Source organism: Lissotriton vulgaris, chromosome 9, assembly GCF_964263255.1.
Source record: "Lissotriton vulgaris chromosome 9, aLisVul1.2, whole genome shotgun sequence".
Taxonomy (NCBI): Eukaryota; Metazoa; Chordata; class Amphibia; order Caudata; family Salamandridae; genus Lissotriton; species Lissotriton vulgaris.
This window is the reverse complement of record NC_141697.1, coordinates 139,475,468-139,500,716: the sequence shown is the minus strand read 5'-3', so window position 1 is coordinate 139,500,716 and position 25,249 is coordinate 139,475,468. Positions and strand designations below refer to the sequence as shown.

At 47.7% G+C, this 25,249-nt stretch overlaps 1 protein-coding gene across 3 annotated transcripts in view; it reads left to right on the top strand.

The window, feature by feature from the left end:
* GANC (glucosidase alpha, neutral C) overlaps positions 1 to 25,249 on the top strand; it is a 460,990-nt gene that overhangs the window by 279,134 nt on the left and 156,607 nt on the right. The window lies entirely within an intron of this gene.

The following is a 25,249-nucleotide window of genomic DNA, read 5'->3' as shown; positions in this document are numbered from 1 at the left end:
GAGTTTCCTTATAGATCGATGTATTTGAACAATGCTGCACTTACAGTTTCACTGGTGCAAGCTCAGCAGTGTTCATGGATTTAATTTAACGTTTTCTTGACTCTCCAGGATATGATGCTTCCCATATTTTAACTTGTCTTCTTGAATATGTTTCATCGAGAAAATATTTTCCTTGCATCAAATTTGATTTAATAAATAAATGTTTTTATTAAGTAGACATCTAAGACATTTGATTCGCGTGTGCAAATGGCTCGATGTTCTAGTAAAAAGTATTCACAGGAGGTGAACTTGTGATCATAAATCCTTTTACTACTGCAGAATAATTCACCACACTCGCACAGTATTTTGCCAGACTAAGCCTTATGCAATGTGTGGGGTTGTGCGTTCAAGTCATGTTCAGCCTTGAAAGTATGAGATTAACTAGAAATGTCAGTTTGTGATCATTCACACATTTCTGCTAAACGTTCGTGTGCTGTAGGAAAAGGGAAAGGGGTTTCATCATATTGACAGATACATTCCCTGTGGAGAAACAAAGAAAAAGAAAAATATATCTGAAAAAATGGTAATGGAATGTGTTATGTGTGAGTCAAGGCATTCTGATGGATACATCTGCCTGTGGATTCCTCACCTTATGAATTTCCCCTGCACCAGCATTTCGCTGAATTTTTTCCTTAGCTCTCTACGCCGTCGAGGACGTCACAATGCCATGGCTCCGCTCGCGACTCCGCATGACGTCACCAGAGCCATAAGAGAGACTCATCAGCGTGATGACGTCAGTTCCCTTTTTTCCACGCAGTCGACGCGTAACGGTTTTCTGGCTCTCTCCATATTTGTTGAGTTACTTTGTTGTTCGTCAATCTTCAACTGTTGCTGTTGGGATGTCGTCTTCGAGGAGGTCCGGATTTAAGCCCTGTAGGGAGTGTGGGGGTCACATGTCCATCACTGACCCCCATGTAGGCGTGGGCGGAAAATCCGTTCCGCTCGCGGATTTTGCGGATTTTCGGGAAATCCGCAATCCGCGAGATTTGCGAATTTCCCGCAAAATCCGCAAATCCGCGAGCAGCGGATTTTGCTCGCACTGCTCGCACTGTTCGCGTGAGTTCGCGCCCCGCGAATAAGTGCAAAATTGCAGAAATACGATCTTAGCAAAACTGAAAGTAACTACTTACCAGGTTCAAAAGTTCAGGCTCATCATTAGTAGCCATTTCCTGGAGTGCTTCCTGAGGGGCCCCTCCAGAGTTCAGTTGCCAGTTGAAACTATTATGTGACCCTGCTCTGAACCTCAGAATAGTTACACATATGCCACAAAGGTCCTGAATTACAGCTAAGGGAGACAAGCAGGAGCCAGGCTGGAAGTTAAAATCCATTAATCAGCCCCTAATTCATTATTGTCAGTTGGGGCAGGGCAGGTGTTGTAACTAATTTTGCAACAATGAAAGCACTTAGCAAGTGCAAAAGATCACTAATCAGGGGGCACTAAGGAAGCAGGTGCCAGCTAAAAAAATATTCTGTGACACATGAATCAGCCCCAAATTAATTCAGGTCACTTGAGGCAGGGAAGGTGTGCTTTGCTTTGCCGAAAATAATGTACACTGGACAACCAGAGGGTGTGGTGATGAAACAGAGGGTGGCATGGGTGGGCCAGAGGGTGGCATGAGTAGTCAGAGAGTGGCAGTGGTGACAGAGAGTGGCAGTGATGAAGAAGAGTGTCCCAAACAGGCTGGACACGTAGAAACAACAAGTTCGCGAAACTTGCGACCCGACAGGTAAGTTCGCAATTTGCGAAAGTGTACAAAACCCTCGCGAACTGGCAGAAACACGGGCGAACACAAAAAAAAAAAAAATCCGCAAATTCGCGGGAATTCGCGGATTTTGCGGATTGCGAATCCGCAAATCCGCAAAATTCGCGAACGCGAGATCCGCAAAATTCGCTCATGCTTACCCCCATGAAGATTGTTTATGGTGTTTGTCATCTGATCACGACGTGGAGGACTGTTCCAGTTGCAGGAAGATGAACCCAAAGGCTCTTAAAGAACGGGAGGCCAAATTGTTTATGGCTAAGGCGAAGAAGGAAGGAAGAGGCCCTAAAAGAGCGAAGTCGAAGTCGTCGGCTTCGCATTCGTCGAAGTCGAGGAAACACAAGAAAAAGAGGAGACATAGATCTCGGTGCCGTTCATCGAAGGGTAAGGCTCCGAGGTCGCCTTTGCCGGCCCCTCGACGTCATCAGAAAGAATTTGTGTCTCCTTCACCTTCTCCTCGAGTGACTCCGGAGAGACCTCCTTCTTCAAAAGGCACTCCGGCACAGTCTCCGGCGTCGAAGGGTTCGCCGGTTTCGGAGGGGTTACCCGTCCAAGTTGATCCTTCTCCTGCTTCTCCTGTGCACAAGGTTGATCCTGTGGCTCTGGTGGATCCAGCTGTTCCGACGCCGGATGCTCCTCGTTTGGAAACTGGATCGAATCCATATCCACAATTTCCTACTCCAGGTTCAGATCCAGCACATTTTTTAAATGCAATGTATGGAGTATTTGCTAAGGCAGCCTTCCCCTCCGGAGCACCTTCGGGTCCCCTGGGTCCGCTGGCCTTCAACTTGGGCATGCCTCCGACTATGCCCAGGCGCCCTTTGTGCCTTTAATGCCGACGGCGCCGTCATGGCAGTTTCCGGCTCTGAGGGTTTCGACGCAATTTATGGAGTCACCAACACCTTCTGTTGAGCCTTCCTCTCAGCCTCTTGTGGCGCCAATTCCGCCTTTGGATTCTCCTTCGAGGGCGGCTCTAGAGATGTCAGCGCCGCGTGTGGCGCCGCCGGCGCAGTTTCCAACATTTTGATCAAGGAGAGAGGTGCAGAGACTGCTGGAGAGTATCGGAGACAGGAGGTTGAAGAGGGTGGGTAGATGATTCAGTTGATGATTTTGAAGGTATTTATTTATTTATTATTTTGTTTTTAAAAATTTTAAGGCGCAACAGCTACCCAAAAAGGGTTTCTCGGCGCCGAGACACAGCATAATGATGGAAGGGAATTTCTGGCTATTCTAGTTATTGTTCGAATAGCCAAGTCTTAACATGCCTTCTAAACCTAGCATGGTTTTCCTCCTTTCGAATGAAGGGAGGGAGTGCGTTCCAGAGGGATGGTCCAAGGTGGGCAAAAGATCTGCCTCCCATTCTTGCCAGTTTGAATCTTGGTACGTAGAAGTTGGCAGCTGATTGCGAGCGAAGGTTTCGCAAGTGGACTGGACACCTCCCCTGAGTGGGAGCTTTCTTCCACAAGGGCTTCTCCACCTCAAGAGGTAGCTCCATACCATACTGTTATAAGAAAGGCTGCAGAACTTTTGGACTTACAATTACCAACTGCTGAATATAGGCCAAATTTGCTCACTGAAGATTTACATTCGCCTTCTCCAATAGTTGAGCCCTTGGTGCCTTTTATTGATGCCTTGATGGAGCCTATTCTCGAGGTGTGGCATAAACCACTCTCTTCTCCTCCTGTGTCTAAATCTGTGGCGAGAAGATAGAGGCCTGCTCCAGGGGATCCACTTTTTCTTTCTTCTCATCCTTCTCCAGAAAGTTTGGTGGTACAGACGTCCTGCTCTAAACAATCTTCAGGCACATTTCCCTAGGTTCCTGCTAAAAGGGACTCTAAGAAGCTGGAGCAGTCGGCTAAAAAGGTCTTTTCATCTTCTAGCATGCCTCTAAAATCTACCAATACTACCTGTTTGCTGGGCCGTTATATACATGCCTTGATGGACTCAGCTAAGCAATTGGCACCCAAGTTACCTGATGAGGAGCGTGGAAATTTATGGAGTTTCAGTCAGATGCTCAGGCTGCAGCTAGATAGGTTATTCAATCCGGCCTGGATACAGCTGATTCGGTGGCAAGAGTTATGGGTTCCTCCATTGCTACCAGGAGAAAAGCATGGCTTAGATCCTCTGGATATTCCCCGTATGTTCAGGCTACCCTTCTTGATTTGTCCTTTGATGGTTCAAAGCTTTTCGGGGAGAAGGCGGATTCTGCTCTTAAAAGGTTTAAAGATAGCAGAGCTATGGCGAAATCTTTGGGACTACAAACCCAGTCAAGGGGTTTTGGATATAAAAAGTATTGTGGATTTGGAAGGTCTTCATTTCGCAGCTTGCGACAGCCTCAGCAGCAGCAGATAAATCCACTCTATGAGTCCTATAGAGGAAGAGCCAAGGGTCGCCAACGTGGGTCTACTCGCAATCTCTCCTCCTCCTCCTCTGCCTCCCCTGCTCCCCCTGGTAATGCAGGAAAGCAGCCCTAGATCCCCCGCCCTGGATCACGTGGGTCCTGTAGGGGGTCGGTTGTCTCACTTTCTACAGGGTTGGAAATCGGTCACATCAGACCTTTGGGTTTTAAACCTTGTAGAGAATGGTTACGCCGTTCCCTTTCAGTAATTTCCTCCTCCTTACCAAGGATTTGTTCAGAAGACCATTTGCTTCTTTTGCAGAAGGAGGTCCTTGCCTTACTACAACAAGCATTGGCATTGCCAATAGGTCTCGCTTTTGGGACCTTATAAGTATTTAGTTATGCAGCACAATATCCTTGGTGCAATAACATCAACTGTTGCATGGCTAAAAACCTATAAGGTCCCAAACGTGAGACCTATTTGCTATCCCAATGCTTGTTTAATTAGGCTTCTTGTAGCCCTACTTGATCCAGCGCCGGGAAACCCTGTGGGGCAGCTGTGCGCTTTATAAGTCGCAATAATAATAATTGTGGTGTAGCAGTAGCTTTTGTTTTGTTTATAAGTTGCACTGTGACAATAGCTTTTGTTTTAAACCTGCTGGTACTGTAGCAGTGGCTTTGGTGTGAATTATGCTTGCCTCACTGAAAGAATAGCTTTTTTAACTATGCTTGTTGTAGTGTAGCAATAGCTTTGAGTTGGAGTGTTGAAAGGAGGCAGACACAGGGAGGAAGTAATCCATTAAAGGGCCCAGGCCCACTGTAGTGTTTTTTTGTTGCTTGTTGTACTGCGGCAATAGCTGTGGTTGAACCGTTAACCTGAGTAGAAGGAGCGAACTAGCTTTTAATGCCACACCTTACATTGCATGCGAGAAAGGAAGGAAACTTTGTTCTCTCAATGTCTGAAGGGGGCTGTACACCAGCACTGCACTTGTTTAGTTGGTGAAGAAGAAAGAACAACGTGAACAGCGACAATCTCGACGTCGATCTGCAAAGATACACCCCACCCCGTGAAATGATGACTTCAGCTGTCCCATGGACGCCACAGTGGAGGCATCCGTGATGCTTGTGAGTGTTCTGTGCTTCTGAGGAGCACGCGCAGATGAGCTCATTCCGTCTGAGACATATTGCACCAGCTGTTGCCCCGATTGCAGCAGCTGGGTCTGCCTGGCAGCTCTGTGCTCCAGGGAGGCTTGCTCCTTGTGGGACCCTGACTGCGATGCTGCTCTGCATCACTCTGGGACAATTTCCCTTGGATGACGCATGGCTTAGTCATTAAATTCCCAGCTATTAATCCAGAGGCCCAGATTCCAATCCTCGCTCTGCCTCTTGACCGCGCTGTGTGACCCTGAGCATATCATTTTACCTCCCAAGTTGTCTGAGCAACCAAAACTGGTAGCACGTGGCACAATGTACTACTTACTAACTTTAAGCACTAGATTAAACCCGCACGTAGGCATCGCAGATCACACGCGTTTAGGACCTGCACTGTTTTGATCGACTGTCTAGAAATGCACTGATACAAGGGTGTTAGAACCGGCTGTCTCTAGTTGGCAGAGGTATACACTTCTGACAAATAGGGACACACCTTTTCTAGTCAGGGCAAGGGGATCACACCCTTCGATAACCCCTGCTCACCCCTTGGTAGCTTGGCAGAGCAGACAGGCTTATCTCAGAGGCTGTGTGTTAAGCATTTATGACCACATACAGTAATAAAGTGAATACACTACAAATGGACACGACACAGTAGTATTATAAAAATAAGTATTTTTATATAAGGCTTAGCACAAGACCAAATAACGACAAAAATGTACACAATCTTAATAAATACTCTGGGAAGGGAAAAAGGATAGTTCAAAGGTAGTTTCTTTTTTAGCACAAAAGTCTTTAGTATCAAAGCAAATCTTCTTCTTGGCAATACAGTTCTTAGCAACAGGGTAACCCACAAGGGGGCTACACGACATTGAGGCAAAGTTAATCCAAAGGTTCGACGTCGACCGCGAGGAGCGCTACGTCGAGCCCGGAGTCACACGGACCCCCAACAACACAGTACCTTTGGAAAATGAAGCACACGATGATCAGCGGCGTCGAGCAATCCGGCGTCGCGTCTTCGGTGTCGATCAGGCCTCAGCAGGCGTCGTTGTCGATGATGCGGTTGCACAGAGTGAGCAGCGCTCACGGCGTCGAGAGGGCACGAGGGCGATGCGATCAGCAGAGGTGCAGACACGAGGTCCCTTGGAGCTGGAGCCGTACTCCCACTCACTGGCGTTGCTGCTGGCGTCGGTCGGGCCCGGCGGCCGGTCGTCGAGGAAGCGGGACACTGGGGCCGTTACCCACTATGTCGAGCTGGATTCGGCGACGTCCGTCGGCGTCGAGGTTGCCGGTTCTTTCAGAGGTGCTGGATTCACAGGTTCCAGCAAATAGTACTTTAGCAGATGAAGTCCTTTAGCCCTGTGACTTCAGCAGGAGACTGGCACTCTTCCAGTCCTTGGAGATTTTCTTAGCAAGCGTGAGAGTACACACACAGTTCCTCTCTCCTGGTTCCTTGGCAAAAATAAAGAAGCACTGCAGGATTCCCCCCAGCAAACAGCACACTGGCAGAAGGGGTAGGCAAGTCCTCAGATCAGCAGGCCTCTTGTCCTTGGTTACAGGGTTCCTTGTCAGAAGTGATCTAAATTCTTGGTTCAGGGGTCCTTCTCTTATACCCCTTTTCGGCTTTGATCCCTTTGTCCATGCAGGGGAATTCCCCAACATCCTGGGTCTGTTGTGGGTGGAGCCAGGCAGAGGCACCTGGCCTATTCACTGAGCAGGGCTGGGTCCTCAGACGCCCAGCAGGAGGTGGAGCCAGCATTGACACTGGCAGGAGCAGAGCTATCGGCCTCCTGGCAGGAGGTGGGGCTAGGATCGTCCATGGCAGGCACAGAGCCATCAGCCGCTTGGCAGGAGGTGGAGCCAGCATTGTATCAGGCAGGGCAGGCTATCAACAACTACTCTCCCCCTACTCTCAATGTAAATGTCCCACTCATCCCACACTGACTCATCCAGACCTGTGGAGCCACCCAGCTCCTGTCACACACACGCAAGACCAGCAGAAACCAGATATGGTTAGACAAGAAAATAGACACTTTCTAAAAGTGCTATTTTCAAACCCAGAGTCCAAAAACCATCCACACCAACGGATGCGTAATTAAACCCCGAGTTCAGGGATACCAAACTCGACATTGCACCATGCTCCCCGAGCCAGCTAGGATCATAGCGTTAATAATCCCGGCGGCCCATTCTACCCAACGGAGAGCAGGCTACCTCGCAATAGTGAAGAACGAAGATGGCGGTAATTCACTATTAGGACATGCCAACTTGGTCAGGCGTGTCCTACCTTATACTTACAATGCACCCTGCCCGCGGGCCTACCATAGGGGTGACTAACATGAAGTCAAGGGAAGGTTTGAGGGGCTGGCAAGTAGGTATACTTGCGCAGCCTGCGTGACAGCACTAGGCTGCACGTGGGTCTCGCAATGACCGACCCGTAGACATTCTTTTACGAGGCCGCTCCTGTGGGTGGCACAACACGTGCTGCAAGCCCACGAGCGGCATTTGTATTTACAAGCCCCGGCACTCTTGGTGCACTAGACTAGGGACTGATAGTAAACCAAATAAGCCAAACATGGATACAATAGATACATCAATTTAACATAGGGAGCACTTGCGCTGTGGCACTGATCAGCAGTGACACAGCGCCCAAAGCATATACCAGCAAAACATCGTAAAACAGTGGAGGCAAACAGAAAAAATGGAGGAGAGACTCAAGCCAATGATGTCAGGTCTAACAAAGGGTATGTGGTGAAACGTGCACACCCTTTGTAACTTCGAAAGGCCTAAACTCTTTCTGCTCAAAGTGTGATCACAAAAGGCTGTTCCAATATTTTCTATTGCTCTCCGTAGATCCGAGCACAGATTGAGGAGTCGTCCTGTAATTTCTTCAATCAAAAGTGAGCGGTGCGTCCTAGAACAAAAAAAATGAGCACATATCACATACACCCTCCGATGATGATCATGATGGTTAATTAAACATCGAGGAGATCGATGCTGTCACCACGGGGTATTGAAAGGGCTTGAAATGCGACAGGCAAGAAAAGTCAAAGACCCAAAACTCTGAATGCGTGTATGAATTAAATCATTAATATTTCATGGACTCAATGTGGGCGCACAGAAAACAGCATCAGAGCTGCTGACTCGATGCTGAGGGTCATAGGTGGCATGTGCCATAGCTGGGATCTTAGGCTGTAAAGTGTCCACACCATTTGCATTGAAGTGCATCAGGACACCTGGAGCACGTGCTGGGTGGCAGAGATCAGGAATCTACAAGGGTATGGTTTTGTATTTGTTGCCCTGACAGTTTAGGACACCTCCCTGGGTGCCTTTATGTGTTGAATTGTACACTACTGTATTGCTATTTGTATAGCTCTTCAATGCAAGTTAGGAGACCCGAAGCACTTTGGGGAGAGGTTGAGTAAGAGGTTGAGTAAGAAGCAAGGGTTTGTTTGGCCACGCTAAAAAGAAAACCAAGCGCGGCAGCAAGGGGTGGGGAGAAAGGATGGGGCCTGCGCCGGATTCCCTTGCGGGAGGGAGAAGAAAGCCGCAATAACATATGGCGCTGCTGCTCGTTCCCGCAAGGGAATCGCCAAAAGTGCACGCGTTGCCATTGAAGGCAATGGAACGCGTGCACATTTTTGGCCTCAAAACCAATTCGACGCCTAAAGGTCTTTTTCTTAGGCAGCGCATGCGCGCTGCTAGGCGAGACCTAAAATGGTGAGATAGAGGTGGTTCCGGAGCACAAAAGGGGTCAGGGAGGCTACTCCCGGTATTTCCTGATCCCCAAAAAGGATGGTAGGTTACGTCTGATTCTGGACCTCAGGGTCTTGAATTTTTACCTGAAACATGAGAAATTCAAGATGCTGAGCCTTGCTCAGGTTCTTCTGGCTTTGCAGCTAAAAGACTGGATGGTTTCGATCGATTTGCAGGATGCGCATTTTCACATTCCCATCCTGAACTCGCACAGGAAGTATCTCTGTTTTACTGTAGGGTCGCAGCACTACCAGTTTGCGGTCCTGCCGTTTGGACTTACTACTGCACCTCGAGTCTTCACAAAGGTGATGGCAGTGGTGGCGGCTCATCTCAGGAGATCGGGGATTCCAGTTTTCCCTTATCTGGATGATTGGCTGCTCAACGCGGGGTCACCAGAGATGGTGCTTCATCATCTGAGAGTAACAGCTCAGCTGTTGTTCAACTTGGGCTTTTCGATAAATTTGCCCAAATCTCACCTGGTGCCTTCTCGGCACAACCTGTTCATTGGGGCGGTACTGGATACTACTGTGTGTCGAGCTTTTCCACCTCCACAAAGAATTCTCAATATTCTGGAGATGATTCCTTTGTTTCACGATGGAGAGGTTGTTCCAGTCTTGAAGGTCCTTCGCCTGCTCGGTCTGTATACTTCCTGCATTCTGCTGGACAACCATGCACACTGGTACATCAGGGAGTCAGCCAGGATCTCCAGAGAAGCTGCAGCGGATCTCTCTTGGTGGAGTGTGCAGGGCAAACTGTCTCAAGGCAAGCCCTTTCATCCTCCTCCGCCGGTGGCCACAGTGATCACGAATGCCTCTACTCTATGGTGGGGTGCTCATCTGGGGGATCTGGAGGTCAAAGGTCTTTGGTCTCCAGATGAAAGGTTGCTTCGCATCAACCTTCTGGAATTGCGGGTGATACGTTTGGCACTAAAGGCTTTCCTTCCTTCTCTTCGCGGTCAGTCGGTTCAGGTCCTGACTGACAACACTACCGCAATGTGGTACATCAACAAACAGGGAGGTGTAGGGTTGTATCGTCTCTGTCGAGAGGCTCTACGACTCTGGTCCTGTGTTCATGACCATCAGATTTGTGTGTTTGCAAATCATCTAGCCGGTGTGCTGAATGTTCGTGCGGACAGTCTCAGTCGGCATTACTCGGCCGATGTGTTCGGCCGATCGGCACCGCCAAACACATGCACTTCCAGATCCACACAGGCCCCAACTCCACCCTCAGAGGCACCCTCGTCTACCGACCCCCCCGGACTCCGCCCCCAGTTCAGCTATTCCATCGCCGACTTCATCAGCACGCACGCCCTGACCTCCACCAACTACATCCTCCTCAGAGACCTGAACTTTGACCTTGAGAACAACAACGACAACAACTCTACAACCCTGATCGATAACCTCGCCAACCTCGGACTAAAGCAACTCGTCACAACGCCCACCCACTCCGCCAGCCACACCCTCGACCCCGTTTTCTCCTCAAGCCTGCACGTCTCCGTCAGCCACACCACGAACTCCTCTGGACCGACCACCGCTGCATCCACTTCACTTTCCAGAAACCCACCACACACCACCGCACCCAACAGATCCCCCACCGCTGCTGGATCAAAATCACCTAAGACCAACTACTTGCAAACCTCGCTCTCAGCCCACCCACCGAACCCTCCAACACCGACGATGCTGCCCACAGCCTCAGCTGCTGGATTGAAGAGTGCGCCAACACCCTCGCCCCACTGAAGGAACCCCCCCCCCACCGAGACACCAGCAAGAGGGCCAGCTGGTTCACCCGAGAAATCCTAGCCTCCAAGCAAGCCTGCCGGAAACTACAGAAGAAATGGCACAGCGAACAAACTCCAGAACCGCACAGCACACAAGGACGCCATCCGCTACCACAACCACCTCATCAGGCCCGCGAAGAGGACCTCGTTCAAAGACCGCCTTGACAACAACGCACACAATAGCAAGGAGCTCTTCAACATCGTGAAGGAACTCTCCAACCCCAGCTCCAACACCAACGACATTCCGCTGTCACAAGCCCTGTGTGACTCCCTCGTCACCTGCTTCCACCACAAGATAGCAGACATCCACGACAGCTTCAACACCCAAACAGACCCAACAGACAGCAACACAACAGACCCTCCACACACCATCGACCACGACTCCCTGCTAGCCTAGACCAGCGTGAGCACCGATGACACCATCAAGACCATGAGCACAATCCACTCCGGCTCTCGGTCAGATCCCTTCCCGCACCACGTCTTCAACAAAGCAAACAGCTCCATCGCACCCCACCAGCACAACGTCATCAATCTCTCCCTCGAGACCGCGACCTTCCCTGAGAGCTGGAAACACGCTGAGATCAACGCCCTACTGAAAAAACCCAAGGCTGACCCTAGAGACCTCAAGAACTTCTGGCCCATCTCTCGGCTCCCCTTCCCGGCGAAGGTCATCGAGAAAATTGTCAACAGACAGCCAACCCGATACCTCGAAGAAAACAGAATCCTGGACCCTTCCCAGTCAGGGTTCCGCAGCAACCACAGCACCAAAACAACCCTCATCCCCGCCACTGACGACATCAGGACCCTGCTGGACAATGGCGAGACCGCAGCACTGATCCTCCTAGACCTCTCCGCCACCTTCAAAACCGTCTGCCATCGCACAATACGCGTACGCCTCCACGCCGCAGGGCTCCGAGACAAGGCACTGGAATGGACAACCTCCTTCCTCTCCGGCAGAACCCAGAGCGTCCGCCTTCTCCCATTCCGGTCCGAAGCCTCCAAGATCATCTGCGGCGTACCCCAGAAATCCTCCCTCAGCCCGACACTGTTCAACATTTACATGGCCCTGCTCGCACACGTCACCCGACAGCACGACCTCAACATAATCTCCTATGCCGATGACACTCAACTGATCCTCTCCCTCACCAACGACCCCATCACCACCAAAGCCAACCTCCACGAAGGAATGAAGGCCGTCGCCGACAGGATGAAGACCAGCTGTCTGAACCTGAACTCAGACAAGACGGAGGTCCTCATCCTTGGCTCCAACCCTTCAGCCTGGGACGACTCCTAGTTGCGGACGACTCTGGGAGCAGCCCCGACACCCACCGAACATGCACGCAACCTGGGAATCATCCTTGACTCTACGTTCTCAATGAACCAGCATGTCAACGCCGTCTCCTCCTCATTCTTCAACACCCTCCGCATACTCCGCAAGATCTACAGATGGATCCCAACAGATACAAGAAAGACAGTCACCCAGGCCCTCGTCAGCAGCAGACTCGACTACGGAAACGCCCTCCACGCGAAAGCCCTGACCAAGCTCATCAAATGCCTACAACGCATCCAAAACGCCTCGGCACGACTGATCCTCGACGTACAACGCCACAGCCACATCACCCCCCACCTGAGGGACCTGCACTGGCTCCCCGTCAGCAAGAGGATATCCTTCAAGCTCCTTATCCACGCACACAAGGCACTCCACAAGACCGGCCCAGCCTACCTCAACAGACTGCTCTCCTTCTACATCCCCAACCACCAGCTCCGATCCGCTGACCTCTCACTCACCACCGCCGCGCATCCGAAGAACAACCACCGGCGGGAGATCCTTCCCCCATCTCGCCGCCAAGACATGGAACACCCTCCCACTGAGCCTACAACAGAGCCAAGTCCTGCTGACCTTCAGGAGGATGCTCAAGACCTGGCTGTTCGATCAGTAGCGCCTCACCCCAGCGCTTTGAGCCCCTTGCGGGTATGTAGTGCGCTTTACAAATGACTGATTGATTGATTGATCACGAGTGATGGCTTCATCCAAAGGTGGTCCATCACATCTTTCAGATGTGGGGGTCTTCTCGGTTAGACCTGTTTGCCACTCATGAGAGCGGGCACTACCCGTTGTTTTGCAGTCTCCAGTATCCAATACTGGGCGCTGGGGGGACGCGTTTCAATTGGATTGGAGCTCGCAACTTCTTTATGTGTTTCCTCCCATACCCTTGATTCCTCTGATTCTGAGGAAGATTTGTCAAGACCGGGCCCAAGTAATATTGATTGCCCCGGATTGGCCTAGAAGGGTGTGCTACACAGATCTTATTCACCTCTCATCGCACCCGCCGCTCCGTCTCCCTCTCAGGGCAGACCTCCTCTCGCAGGGTTAGGCTGTACACCCCCACCTCTAGAGCCTCCACCTTCATGCCTGGAGTTTGAACGGGGCAACCTGAGTTCCTTCTCTCTCCCGCCGGATGTAGTGGATGTTATTTTATCGTCCAGGCGACACTCCACTAAGTCGATTTACTCCCATAGATGGTCTAGGTTTGTTAAGTGGTGTGGCGAGAGATCCATTGATCCTTTAAAGGCCCACTTGTCAGATGTACTTCAGTTTGCACTTTTCCTGGCTCAGCAGGGTTGTGCTGTGGCCACTGTTAAGGGCTATTTGTCAGCTTTATCGGCTTTTCTGTGTTTGCTGGATCAGCCTTCTTTAGGTCTCCCATTGTTTTACGTTTTATTAAAGGCTTTACCAATAGGTTTCCGCCTACTCCCTTGGTTATGCATAAATGGAATTTAAATCTTGTTTTGACTTTCTTGATGGGTTCCCCATTTGAACCCTTACATAGTTGTCCTTCGAGACTCTTGTCTTTTAAAACGGTCTTTCTTGTGTCTATTACCTCAGCAAGGAGGGTGTGCGAGCTTCAGGCTCTTAGTTCAAAACCTCTTGTTTTTTACCATACATGCTGAAAGGATGGTCCTCAGGACCAGGGCTGCTTTTCTGCATAAGGTGGTCACTCCCTTCCATCTAGGGCAGTCCATTACCCTTCCTGTATTCTATACTCCCTCTCACCCTTCCAAGGAGGAGGAGAGACTTCACCGCCTGGATCCTAAAAGAGCGGTGTTAGCTTTTATTTGGACAGGACTACCAATTAACTATAAGAGGTGTGGCGGTTCTTGATAAAACTAACCCCCAAATAATCATTGAAGATAGTAGAATTGATAGACTAGGTAGGTGGGTAATAGTTAAAATGAGATGCCATAATCAGATCTATACAGTAGTCGGCTACTTAACAGTCCATGCCATACAAGAACGCCCTTTAGCGGTCTCACAACAATTTCTTGCTAAGGCCACATGAGAGCCTTAGCACTGCACTGCTATGAGACTGCCAAAGCAGGACCGCCAAAGCTAGATTCCAGTTGGAATCTTGCGGGCGGTCTCAGTACAGGTTTGGCGTGGCGCTGTCGTGGCGGTCCGCTGCCATATGGCCAAACTCTAAATGAGGACCTAAGTGTGCTCCCGGCCAGTCATCTGAAATGTGACATAATCAGGATGGCTAAACGATTGCAGCGCCTCAGAAAAGAGACTGGCAGGTTAGCTATCTGATCTTTGTCAAAGATTCATGCTCCAGGCATAGGGCTGGCTGGCTGGCAGACAGTGCCGGACACAGCACCGAGGCCTAGAGGTGTGGCACAACCCTACCACAGTGGTAGTGTTTTGCCGTAACTCTAGAGGCCCAGCTTCTGAGGTGCTTTGCAGCTAGGATTCGGGCAGGGTTGGAGTGCTGAGCACCCACACAGACTGACACTGGATGGCGGGCAATGGGGAAGGACCATACAATCTGATCAAAGCAACAAAGTATGCAGGAAATGATGACACATGATGACTCTGAGTCCTTACGCCAAGTAAAGGGGATAACATAAATATAGGTGATAGCGAAACAGTAATTCGGCCTTAGGATATACGGGGACCGTACTGTGCTTATCTCCTCCAAAACGCATTTGACGACCCCCCAGATCAGTCATCGGAAGGGTTTGCGCAGTCACCAGCTCCAGATTTCCCATCCCAGCACCACGACCCATCAAGACCTTGCAACCTCCTGGATCATCTTTTTAACTGACCCCTCTTTACCTCGGGTTGATATTGCATGTACATAGTGGCCATTCTGGGTATCTTAAACAGTGTGTGAGTTTCAAAAAAAAATCCAGTTTATTACAAATCAATAAAAACAATGTTACAAAACATGATAATAGTGCCAAGAAAATCAAGTACAATTTCGATGTAAACTTAAAATCGTTAAAATACACAGTAAAAAATTAGTCAAGAATTCACAGTTGTTGAGGTAGTCGACGCGTTTCGGTGTATAGGGTTACCACCTTCTTCAGGACAAACAGTTTCTGTGAAGTAAAATTTACTATTCCTCTTGTGTAAAATTAAGAAGGATGATTGAACCGATCTCACTCCGGTTTGTGAGCAGCTGGTATGTTTAATTCCAGTGCAGGTTCCCTTTCTTATATCCTCACTCTTGACTGACCGTGCACGAAGGAAGATACGTGAGGAGCTGTGAGGGGAGCAGGGAGGCCGGTTACTAGCAAAAAGGTCAAAATTGAAGAAAAGACCGTGTTGCAAAGTGATTGGAGGCTGTTTGCTGAATTAAAGGCATCAAGTAGCACTGCAAAGTTGGGATATATAACCCCACGTCACGGGGATCTGATATTGATTAATACGGTGGCACCCCTCCAGCACACTCTTCAAATACAAAGGTCCTGAGGATATAAGAAAGGGAACCTGCACTGGAATTAAACATACCAGCTGCTCACAAACCGGAGTGAGATCGGTTCAATCATCCTTCTTAATTTTACACAAGAGGAATAGTAAATTTTACTTCACAGAAACTGTTTGTCCTGGATAAGGTGGTATCCCTATACACCGAAACGCGTCGACTACCTCAACAACTGTGAATTCTTGACTAATTTTTTACTGTGTATTTTAACGATTTTAAGTTTACATCGAAATTGTACTTGATTTTCTTGGCACTATTATCATGTTTTGTAACATTGTTTTTATTGATTTGTAATAAACTGGATTTTTTTAGAAACTCACACACTGTTTAAGATTTGTTTAATGTTTGATGTATGTTTTATATTGTGTTTTTGGCATTAGATTGTATATCGGCAGATGATACTTGGCATTTAGAGATACAATAGGCAAATACACGAAAGGTTTTTTTTTCAGCTGAATGTGTCGGGACTTCCTCTTGTCTTCCCACTTTCTAGCTCCTTGTCCCAGATTGTACTTAAAAGGAGGCCTCCTTCTCTTTTTTTACATTCTGGGTATCTACCTGTGTCTATTACTCATTGTTCTGTACTCTCATTCTTTGATCTGAGGAAAGACCTCGAGAATCTTTTTTTAGTTCATATGATGTTTACTGTTTTATTTGTCATAATCTCTTAAATCAAAAGCAAAATAATTTACAAAAATTCTGGTACTGCAAAAAATTTAAAACTTAAGGGCCATATGTATCATAGTTCCGTTTTGCGAATTCCAAATAGCGAATTTTAAGGAATCGCTATTTGGAATTCGCAAAACGGTATGTATGTACAAAATCGCTTTTTTATAGCGATTCCTTAACATTCCTAATTTGCGATTAGCAAATTGCTAATCGCAAATTACCCATTCATTTCTATGGGCCCATAGGAATGAAGGGGCAATTTGCGATTAGCAATTTGCTAATCGCAAATTAGGAATTTTTTCAAGGGTGCAGGGGTGTGTCAAGAACACCCTGCTGCACCCCTGAAAAAGACATTTGGGGGCATGTGGCGCACATACATGCCCTAAGGGCATGTATGGGCGTCATATGGCACCTTTGGTTTTTTGGAAAAAAAGCATTATTAAAAGAATTCGCAACTTACCACCAACTAGAAGTTGGTGGTAATTTGCGATTCCTTAATGGTAATTTTTGCATTTTTTTCTTTGATACATTGCATTTAAGGAATCGCAAAATTTGCGATTCCTTAAGTGCAATCGCAAAATAAGGAATAGCAAATTTTGCGATTCCTTATTTTGATGCAAAAATGTTTGATACATACCATTTAGGTAATTGGCATTCGCAAAGGCCGAAATACGCAGAATTTCGGCCTTTGCGAATGCTAATTAGCTTGATACATATGGCCCTAAGAGTCTAACGAGCACCACTACACAGATGGTTGGGTGCGACGTTGATGACGCTGCTGCTCCAGGTCAGGTCAGTGTGGCCCCCGGGCGTGCCCGAATGCACTTGTTTAATCAGACCCCCTTCCACTTAGCACAATACATGAGCCTTGTGACTAATCAAATAATACACATCATTGACTGATGAAAAGGCCACTACTCTTCAGAAATGGGGGCATTGCTTAGAGTCCCTCCAAAGCGCTACCAGGCGCTAGCGCTGCGAAGACTGCGAAGACCGACTCGTAGTGTCTCCCCAGGAGCACCACAATTCAATTCAATTCAATTTATTTTTTAATATGATTTAGAATTCCGCAGAATTCCACATAAAAATACATTTTAAAACACAATTCACTCCACAAAGAATTTTCAATATAATTTCAAGTTATCATTTTCATTTAAAAACACGAATGAACTTAGCAGTAGTAGTCAATCTTAGAATTTACAAAGTCGAAAAGGGGTGAACTTTAAATAATCGAATTGTCATACATGAATTCTTACTAATTTATACGAGTTTCTAATCTAATACTATCCTAAAAACATTCAATAATAAAACTTATTGTAAAATACCAAAATATAAAATGTACTATACAGTACTGGATCACGGGCATAATAAAGGTAATTTATCTATTTACTAAACTGTACTGTGTAACCAACAGCATAATGACAGAGTATAGTAGTTCACTAACATACTCTCGCCTATTTCAATATACAGTACACAATAGTTTAGCAGCAAAACAAGGATTTAGTAAAGTGCATCAGATCCTAAAGGTCAGTAACTAGAAGACGAAGTTTATAATGAAGTCCATGCTTAATTCCAACCAAAATAAATTGAGCATAAAACATCTAATACATGATGACTTAGCAGCGAAACAAATTTAGTACAAAAGTTGTAATCATAACAATAAATGACTAGCAGCAAGAAATGTTTGAAAAAGTGCACATGCTTAATTGTAAACGCAATAAATCGATCGGCCTTGAGGCCCGAAGGGTCAAGAAAAAAGTGCAAGTACTCTGGGCATCCCTTTTAAGAAGATCATTGCCAGCCAATAACTAGCAGCAGGAAAATTTTATAAAGTGCATAAACATAACTAATCGGTCATAATAACTGGAGGGTCAAGATAAGGTGCAAGTGGTGTAAACATACATATTTCAGACGATCTTTACAACCTTAATATATGTTTAAAAACGGTTTAAAATAGCTAAAGATTTTAAAACACATCAGTTCAGATGGGGGGGACAGCAGACAGTTTCGGGCCTGTTCTGCTGTGGTAATATTGTACTTTAAAAAGCAAATCCTTAAATATCTACGGCGTATTGAATGTAATGCGAGACAAATAAATAAAACATTATTCAAATCGAAGCCCCATTCGTAGTGTCTCCCCAGTAGCACCACAGACGGGAGACGACTACGAGTGACTCCCCCGCTGCTCGTGGTGCGCGCGTTCACACTCCTGCTGATGTCAGCACCGCCTGTCACCCTGAACACCCCAATACGCCTCGAAGTGATGACGTGTCCCGACCAGCTGGGCCGAGATACGGCTGGTAAATATTAGCGGAGGGGCGGGGTCCTTCCTAAACCATGCATTCCCCCCCCCCCCCCCCCCCCACCAAGAATTTACACCACTATTGAAAGGGTGTTTATCGTGAGGAAATATTTTTTCGCTGAAGAGAGGAGAGAAACGGAAAGTGCGTTTGCACAGGGAGCTCTATTCCACCGTGAGGACCTTTCCTATAGAGAGCGGTAGGGGGCGCAGTAGCCCATGGGAACAGCCGCCTGACATTCCCGGTTATATATATGCCTGCTGACTTGACGGCTCTGCAGACGTGCTTCTGGGATGTTTGTCAATTGCACAAAGTACAGAATCTGCACCGCTCGTTGATGCATTTGTGCAAACTTACTACTCGTTTAGTGAATTGGGTCCTTTCGGAATACATTTCCGAGTGGTATGGCCTTGACTGAGCTGCATCCTTTCTCTCTGAATGGCCTTTGCTTCAATATGTGATACATTGTGCTGCCAGCCCGACCCACGTGTAGTGTCAGCAGTGAGCCAAAAATAGAAACATCACAACTCAGAAAAGGGCAATACAATTTTTTACTGTGTGGGAAAGTATTTCCAGATAAACCCTTTTTTCCATGCTAATTTTTCTAGCAACAAAAGAGATAGGTTGTGTAACAATGGCATTTGAAACAAAACTATCAAGTGTAGAAACAGACACATCTCTAGCCCACGGTTGTAATTGTTCAGCTGCAAGAGAAAACATTTGACATTTCCTGATCTTATTTCGTGCACAACAAAAACATACATACGGGGAAATTGAAAGCCATATCATGATCAATGTGTGTCTGTGCAAATCGTTGGTTTGTTCGCGTTTGCACCTCTATTTGCACACGTGCAGCTGCGTTACTGTCATGTATATGTCTAACGATGAGTTTGCCCATGTCCTCAGTTTTGAGAAATACACGTGCATACATTAAATGTTTCATCCTTTAGTGCTCATTATATGATACTGTTCCTAACTAACATGATAACACAAACCATGTTTTGCATTCATTTAAAGCAGTGGTTTTCAATCAGGGTAACATTTTGAATGTTTTCTTTCAGGATAATTTTGAATGTGGAAAACACTTATCCGAGACGCTACTATACAGAAAAAAACGTCCCTTAACTTGTAAAATGTATAAATCTACACTTTTAGTCGAGTTTTGAAAAAGTTCATTGCTATTCACAACAAGCATTGACAAAGCTAATAGGTCATGATTATGAGAGCTAATGGCTTTCGCAATGTTTTGTCGCCATGATGTACAGAAGCACGCATGCCCTGCATTGTGGCTAAAAGTAATTTTAACCCCTCCCCTGCGGGGCTAATTCCCCCGCTGTGCTGGGGGGCGGGGGGGGGGGGGGGGGTGGGGGGCGTGCGTCCTTTTTTAATTATTATTTTTAGCCATACTGCTCAGGAGTCACGCTGCTATACAGCATGGCTACAGATAATTGCCAAAATGTGCAATGCCCGCCCTGTACAGCATGAACAAATGGCAATTGCAGAGCCTATAGCAGGGGCGGCTTGCAGAGGGAGCGCCAACTCGGCAAGGCAGCGAGCGCAAGGTAAATAGTTTTTAAAATTTATTTATTTACTTACTTTACTCCTGCCCGTCGTATGTCCTACTCCAATACCCCCCCACCCTGCCCCATCTCCACCCCGCAGCACTCCCTCTGCAAGCCGCCACTGGCCAATAGTCTCACAGATGAAACCGATCGGATTTACCTATATTTGTTCGACCTCGGAACAAAACTCCTGTGATTTTGAGCAAATAAGAAATAAAAGGACGTTTCTCAAAAAATCCTATCACTTAAAAAAACGCAATGGCGCCCATGTCCATTTCTTAGTGTAAATACATTTGAAAGCAGATAACAACTATTGTCACAATAACATTAGATAACATTTTTAGCCACAATAAACATCCATTTCAGTGGAGAAAAGGGGCTTTTTTGAAGAGCATGTGATAAAACTACAACTGACAAGAGGTTCAACAAGGACGACATAGAAGAATAAATGATAAAAGTATTGCCTCAATCACAGCTTGATCGGTGGAAGGACAGCAGTCAAGCTGAAGCAATCAGTACTTGGCCCAGTCGAAGGAAGAGAAGGTGGCAATTAAAAGGCAGCAAATAAGTGACAAAGAAGCCAACAAATGTTAGGCAATGGGCCTGCTGCAAGTCCCATGTTGTATACAATATCTCTCACAAGCAAAAGCTCATGGCATGCAGGGCATGCGCTGTCGCATGTGGGGCATAAACAATGACGTCTGCGCCCCTCTATCTCTCTGCCTTAAATACCTGCTGTAGGGCATGGGGCTCATTCAAACTGCAATTCTAAGGTTGCTGCTCTACATTCCAGCTCAGGCCTCTATCTCCTCTAGGTTTACAAGGTCCTGTACATTTGTTATTATGCCTTGCACTACACTGGTTCTCTTTTCATTAATCAAAGAAGACCTTAGCAGGTCACTTTTCTAATAACAAGTTTAGAGTCAGTGGCCGTTCACTATAGCCAATCCCATTCTTAATCTATCCCTGAGCGAGGGCTTTCTGCCTCAGACCTGGAAGCAAGCCATGGTCATCCCTCTGATTAAGAAGCCCAATCTTGACCCAGAGGTGCCTTCCAACTACAGGCCAATCTCGCTCCTTCCAGCACTGACTAAGATCTTGGAGAAACACGTGCACAGCGTGCTTTCCAACTTTCTGGAGTCTAATGATTTACTTCATGAATCCCAATCGGGATTCCGCTCCAACTTAAGCACCGAGACGGCGCTTTTGGAAGTCTCGGAGATCGTAAAAGAGGTGCTGGACATGGGAGGCAGGGTGTTGTTAGTTATGCTAGATCTGTCGGCGGCGTTCGACACCGTCCCCCATGAGGATCTCCTCACCAGGCTCCGTGACATCGGGCTAGAGGGGACGGTGCTCAACTGGTTTTCTTCCTTTCTGGCCAACCGCCGCCAGACGGTCTGGGTCCCACCCGGATCCGCCGAGATGCCGCCACTGGGAGTCGGAGTGCCTCAGGGCTCTATTTTGAGCCCCACTCTCTTTAACATCCTGATGACCCCTTTGGCGACATTGGCGGAGTCCTATGGGGCCCGGATCGTCTCTTATGCTGACGACACTCAGCTCCTCTTCACCTGTCGCAAGGGCGAAGAGTTCGATGGTGAAGGGATCCGCGAGTGCCTTGGGGCTGTTTTCAGTTGGTTCTCACAAAACAGCCTTAAGTGCAACTCGGACAAGTCCGAAATACTATTCTTCGGATGCCCATCAGAACCAGATTGGCGAGGATGGTGGCCTGCTGACATGTTCCCTCCCACACAGTCCTCTAAGTGGGCTAAAAACCTGGGAATTAAAATCAACAACGAGCTCTCGCTCAAATCCCAGGTTTCCACTCTCACGGGAACATGTTTTGGGATACTTAGAATGTTGCGCAAGTTTTTTCCCCTTCTATCGGAGCAACATCGGAGGATCACTGTTCAGGCTCTTATAGGGTCCAGATTGGACTACGCCAATGTCTTATATCTTGGCTTGCCTGAATATCTCCTCCAGCGTCTGCAGATCACCCAGAACGCCGCTGCGCGCGCCATCTTTGGCCTTCATCGTCGCACTAGTGCCTCTAACCTCCTTGCATCCCTCCACTGGCTTCCGGTGCGGAAGAGGATACTGTTCAAGGCCATGACTCTTGCCCATAAGGCCTTATATGGCAATGGCGCCAAGTATCTTCAGAGGAGGCTGGACTTCTATCGACCTGCACGGTCCCTCAGGTCAGAAGCCTTGGCTTTGGCGCGAGTACCACGTATTAAAAAGGCTCGGCTAGGCGGCCGGTCTTTTAGCTTCCTCGCTCCTCAGCTATGGAACTCGCTACCGTTGTCCCTGCGAAACACCTCAAATCTGCTTGTTTTCAGGAAAGACCTGAAAACCTGGTTGTTTGCTGGATAATCTTTTCCCTCTTTGGGCCCCTTTCTGTTATTGTTATGTTTCATGTTCTCCTTCATGGTTTGGAGCTCAAAGCGCCGGGACACTCCTTTGGAGTAGCCGTTGCGCTATAAAAGTCCCATTTTAACATAACATAACATAACATAACACTCTTTCAAATTATGGCCAAGCACTGGAACTCATTACGTCTGTCCCTAATCAGCAAAACGCCATCACTTTTAGACACACTTTGAAGACATAGGGCCTGATGAAGAAAGATTCCTAATAAGAAATTGTAAGTTGCATCAAATAACGGTTTGCCATTTGTGATTTCTTTTTAAGAATCTATTAAAATGGATTCAGTAGAAGTGGGAGCAATTTGCAAACCGATTTTGTCAGGAAACGAGGATTTGCACCTGTCTAGATGTGAGACTATGAGTCCCAGAAGGCTCTGAGGAGAGAGGCGAGGGTAAAAGACAGAAACGAGCGCTGCCGCGCGTGTGTAATTCTTTGATTATTTTGGAGGCAGCGCGAATCCGACGCTGCTTGTTGAAGACGGCGAACGTTGCAATTGCCGTTCGCTTCGTTCGAGTGATATCACCCGAAGAGGAGAATTCTGGAATTCCGGACACCGGCGGATGCACGGTAGGGGAGAGTAGAGACGGGGACCTACTCTATCTCTCAGAAATGCCCAAAATAGTGTTTGGGATCAACTGGCTTCTTCAGCCCTATCAAGGCAGCTCTGCTGTTTAAAGAGCCCGTGACTATTGAACTATTCTCTCCAGACGGAGGGTGTTTGTGGATTATATAGAGGATTCTGTGTTCCTTATTGTTTTGAATACTTTGGAGAGAAAGCGTGTTGATCCCGTTGATGCGGGAGGGAGGGCTGCCCTGGTGCTACTCGACCTCTCCGCGGCCTTCGATACGGTCCACCATGGGATTCTTCTCGACCGTCTGAAGGCCTGCTGAGTACAAGGAAAGGTGCTTGACATACTTAATGCCTTCCTGTCCGGCAGAGTCCAAAGTGTGGCCTTAGGAGATTATGAGTCAAATTCCTTCATCCTGCCCTGTGGAGTTCCTCAGGGCTCATCCCTGAGCCCTACGTTATTCAACGTTTATGTTAGTTCACTGGCACCAGTATTCAGGGCATATGGCTTTGATCTAACATCTTATGCTGACGACACCCAGATTGTGGTGTCTTTACTACCAATGAGGGAAGAAGGAGTAGCAAGGAATTTCCAGGACTGTATGCTGGCGGTTGGAAACTGGATGGCAGTTAACTGCCTCAAATTAAACTCGGCTAAAACCGAAGTTACAGTGTTTGGGTCAAACATTAACTTCTGGAGCCCAAATTGGTGGCCAGACCAGATGGGCAAGGCCCCCACCCCAGTGGCTAAGGTGAAAAACCTGGGGGTGTTTATCGACGATCAACTTACCTTTCGTCCCCAGGTCAATGCACTATCTTCCTCTATAGCCTATTTGCTCAAATCCATCCGTAAGATCCTTCCATTCATTCCAGGTAGCGACAGAAAAACAGTGGTCACAACGCTGGTCATGGCAAGGCTGGATTATTGCAACAGTCTTTTTCTTGGTGCCCAACAGGGGGTACTCAATAAACTGCAAGTACTACAAAATACGGCTGCTAGGCTCATATTGGGGATCCCAAAATGTGTGCCTATATCCCAGGAGCTGGCTAAGCTCCACTGGCTCCCAATGCGAAAGAGAATTCTTTTTAAAGCACTATGCCTAGTATTTAAGTCCTTACAATGCAAGGGTCCCTTATTCTTTCACTCGTACTTCACTGGTATTGTCCGACTAGAAACCTTAGGTCAGCTGACCTGGGGCTGATCACAGTGCCGCGCATTAGGAGAGCGCGCTGGGGAGGCAGAAGCTTTGTCCTGGACGCAGCCAAAGCTTGGATTACCCTGCCTCCCCCCCTCTGAAAAATGACGGACCTCTTGGCCTTTAGAAGAGCTTTAAAAACATGGCTGTTCACCAATTGATTCCCGTTCCGCCTCTATCTCAGGATAATACTTAGCACCAGGACACCCACGGGTAACAAAGCGCTGTACAAATGCCAAAAATAAATAAAATAAATCCCCATCGAGGTGGAGCGCTGAGCGAGACTAGTGGTTGTAAGGCGGCGTTAGGTTAGCCATCGTGGAAGCCAAAACTTTGTACTTTCCATATTTTGCTTTAAGGGCGGGACATATTGGAAGTGGTCGGTCCCTTCCCGTCCTTGTCCCCTGTCTGATCTGACCTGAACTCAGTGTTTATATTTCTGAGTTCGGAACGATTTGGAAGTGGACCCTTTATGTCATCAGCCTGATCCTGAGGAGTGTTAAAGCCCTGACAGATTTCTACCGAATGCATTGCTATTTGTGAACCAACCTATGTATTAATAGGCTGGTTCACAAAATAATGATTTGTAGTGGGATGCGATTCGACCTACCTCATTAATTTGCTTTGGGTAGGCTGTGAATTGAGACCACTATGACCCTGTCCCTATCACCAGGCAGGCCACTCCCCTCATCGCCGCACAGTCCCCCTGTGTGCCCTGTGCCCCGCCACTGCTGCCGCTCGTTTCTGGAGTGTGCTGCTTTTTAGGTTTGTGCCTGTTTCCTCCTCTGTCGTAACTGTGTAATCTGTGCTGTTGTTACTGTCTTGTTGTATTTCTTGCTGCCTTGCCCCCTTTATTTTGTATCCCCCTTTTGTCTTCTGTGACCCCCGCTCACCCCTCCGTGGTTCCTGCCGCTGCGTCCCCTGCGGCCCCGCCCTGTGTACTCCCAT